Here is a 3934-nt window from a genome sequence, read left to right as displayed (position 1 = left end):
AACTGGCAACCTTGTGGTTGAGAGCCCACTGGCCCATGTGGGAATTGAACTGGCAGCCTTCGGAGTTAGGAGCATGGAGCTCTAACCGCCTGAGCCACCGGGCCAGCCCACAATTTAATACTTATGAATTGTAGATTTTCCAGTCAAGATGGCAGAGTAGGTAAATGCTGTGCTTGCCTCCTCTCACAACCACATCAAAATTACAACTAAACTACAGAAGAGCCATTATTGAGAACTGCCTGGAATCTAGCTGAACAGAAGTCCTACCACTAAGGACATACAGAAAAAGCCAAGTTGAGACTGCTAGGAGGGGCAGAGACACTGAACAAGCTGGTCCCACACTGATGTGTGGCAGTTAAAAATCGGGAGGGATATCTCAGCTGCAGAGGTCCCCACAGATGAGTGAGGGGTCCCAGCCCCACATCAGGATTCCAGCACCAAGAAGAGAATGCCCCACAACTTCTGGCTGGGAAAACCAGTGGAGATTGTGGCTGAGTGAGATGGAGGGTGACCAGAGTCCCAGGCGTTCTTCTTAAAGGGCTTGTTCATGGACATATTCACTGATGGACTCACTTGCTCCAGCACAGGGGCAGTAGCTTGAAAGGCACCACGGACATATGAGGAGGAACTGAATTATCTGTGATTTTTTTTTTTTTAAAGATTTTATTGGGGAAGGGGAACAGGATTTTATTGGGGAGCAGTATGTACTTCCAGGATTTTTTCTAAGTCAAGTTGTTGTCCTTTCAATCATAGTTGTGGAGGGCGCAGTTCAGCTCCAGGTGCAGTTGCCATTGTTAGTTGAGGGGACACAGCCCACCATCCCTTGTGGGAGTGATTGAGAGCTCGCACTCCAACCAACTGAGCCATCTGAGAGCTCAGCGGCAGCTCAGCTCAAGATACCATGTTCAATCTTAGTTGCAGGGGGCAGAGCCCACCATACCTTGTGGGAGTCGAGGAGTTGAATAGGCAACCTTGTGGTTGAGAGCCCACTGGCCCACGTGGGAATCGAACCGGCAGCCTTCGGCATTAGGAGCACGGAGCGCCAACCACTTAAGCCACCGGGCCGGACCCTGAATTGTCTATTTTTAGGGTGAGGGTTGGAGGAACAGCTTTCTCCCAGACAGAAGTGCTGGCAGAAGCCATTGAGTTCTCCCTTCACCCAGTGTACAGATGCAGGGGGCTGCCACATCTGAGTCTCCATCAACCTAGCTAACACTGTTTGCCCCACCCTGGTGATTCACTGAGACCTCGCCCCACCCAACTTTCAGGCACAGCCAAGCCATTTCCAGTGGATTTTCCATACAAATGGCCTGTCTTGGCTCATGCTTTGGACTTTCCTAAAATCTCCTAAAGGTTCAAAAACCCAAAATTCACAGCATCTGCCCTCAGCATGCTCATACCTCTTATTTTGCAGCCTCAAGCCTGGCAATAGTAGCAGCTGGCCTTGGCTCATAGCTTAGCTTCTCCCAGGCACCTTCAAGCCCATCTGCGGATTGCTTTGTGGCTCATTCCAGGTGGCAGGCAGTCTGTGGCTGAACTTAGCCTGTGGTAGGGCCTTTAACAAGAGGCCCCAGAGCTGGCATCCCAGTGGCTGGTTTCAGAACAATCCAGAGCACCACTCCACTGCCTCCATGGATGACACAACCAAAGGGTAGACTGGGCAGGCACCAGAGCCCTCCTAAAGCAAATTGTGCTCTTTAGGGTCAGCCCCTGCACGACAGCTCCTCCACTGTAGTCACAGCAAATCCTTACAACCAATCATCCTGAGAGTAAATCCCTCCTATGGGTGTGCAAACAGCAACCAAGGCTCAACTACAACAGGAGGGCACACCACAACCCACAAACTTGCAGCACATGGCTCAGGTGACTAGGGAGATTGTGCCACTGGGCCTCACAGGACTCCTACTACATAAAGACACTTTACTAAGACTGGGAGACATAGCAGCTCTACCTAACACATAGAAACAAACACAGGGAGGCAGCCAAAGTGGGAGACAAAGAAACGTGTCCCAAATGAAAGAAAACAACAAAGCTACAAATAAGAACTAAACAAAATGGAGACAAGCAATCTACCAGATGCAGAGTTCAAAGCTTAGCTGGTTATAAGGATGCTCGGTGATCTCAGTAACAACTTCAACAAAGAGATAGGAAACTTAAAATAAAAAAAGAAAGAATCAGAAATGAAGAATACAATAACTGAAATGAAGAATACACTAGAGGGAATCAACAGTAGATTAGATGAAACAGAGGATCGAATCAGCAATTTAGAAGACAAAGTAGCAGAAACGACCCAATTGGAACAGCAAAAAAGCAAATCGATTTCAAAAATAAGGATACTTTCAGGGGCTTCTGAGAAAACATCAAGCGTACCAACATTCACATGACAGGGGTACCAGAAGGAGAAGAGAGAAAACAAAAATTTGAAAACCTATTTCAAGAAATAATGATGGAAAACTTCCCTGACCTTGTGAAGGAAATAGATATACAAGCCCAGGAAGCACACAGAGCCCAACCAAAATGAACCCAAAGAGGCCCACACGAAGACACATCATAATTAAAATGTCAAATGTTAAAGACAAAGAGAGAATCTTAAAAGCAGCAAGAAAAAAGCAGTTAGTTACCTATGAGGGAGCTTCCATAAGACTGTCAGCTTATTTCTCAAAAGAAACTTTGCAAACCAGAAAGTACTGGCACAAAATATTCAATGTGATGAAAAGCAATGACCTACAACCAAGATTACTCTATCCCGCAAAGCTATGATTTAGAATCGAAGGACAGATAAATTGCTTCCCAGACAAGAAAAAGCTAACGGATTTCATTGCCAGCAAACCAGTATTACAAGAAATATTAGAGGGACTTCTTTAAGAAGAAGAAGAAAAAAAAAAAAGATAAAAAAATGAATAATAAAATGGTAATAACTACATATCTATCAACAATTACTTTAGATGTAAATGTATTAAATGCTCCAATCAAAACCATAGGGTGAATGGATAAGAAAACTAGACCCTCATATATGCTGCCTACAAGAGACTCACTTCACATCGAAAGACACACACAGACTGAAAGCAAAGGACGGAAAAAGATATATCATGAAAGTGGAAACAAATAAAAAAGCTGAAGGAGCAATGCTTATACTAGACAAAATACACTTTAAAACTAAGGCTATAATAAGAAGCAAGGAAGGATCCAGTAATCCCACTTCTGGGTATTTATCTGAAGAAACCCAAAATACTACTTCGAAGGCAATGTGCATCCATATGTTCACTGCAGCATTGTTTACAATAGCCAAGATGTGGAGGCAGCCTCGGTGTCCACCAATGCATAAATGAATAAAGAAAGTGTGGTACATACACACAATGGAATATTACTCAGCCGTAAAAAGAATGAAATCTTGCCATCTGGAACAACATGGATGAGCCTAGAGGGTATTGTGCTCAGTGCAGTAAGTCAGACAGAGAAAGACAAATACCATATGATTTTACTTCTATGTGCAATCTAGAGAACAAGATAAATGAACAAATAAAACAGAAACAAACTCATAGACACAGAAGACATTTTGAGGGTTGTCAGGTGGGAGTGGAGTTATGGGGATGGGTGAAAAAGGGGAAGTGATTAAGAAGCACAAATTGATAGTTACAAAATAGCCATAGGGATGTAGACTGTAGCATAAGGAATATAGTCAATAATATTATAATAACTATGTATGGTGTCAGATGGGTACTAGATTTATCAGGGTGATCACCTCATAAGTTATATGTCTAATCACTCTGTTGTACACCTGAAACTAGTATAATATTGTATGTCAACTGTAATTGAAAAATTTTTTAAATTATTAAAAAGAAATGCAAAAAACCCTTACAAATTGTTTATTTCTGGAATTATCTATTTAATATTTTTGGATCATGGTTGACCACAGTTAACTGAAACTGAGGAA

Source organism: Rhinolophus sinicus, linkage group LG07, assembly GCF_036562045.2.
Source record: "Rhinolophus sinicus isolate RSC01 linkage group LG07, ASM3656204v1, whole genome shotgun sequence".
In the NCBI taxonomy this organism is placed as follows: domain Eukaryota; kingdom Metazoa; phylum Chordata; class Mammalia; order Chiroptera; family Rhinolophidae; genus Rhinolophus; species Rhinolophus sinicus.
The sequence above is the reverse complement of the archived record's forward strand: the minus strand, read 5'-3'. Positions refer to the sequence as shown.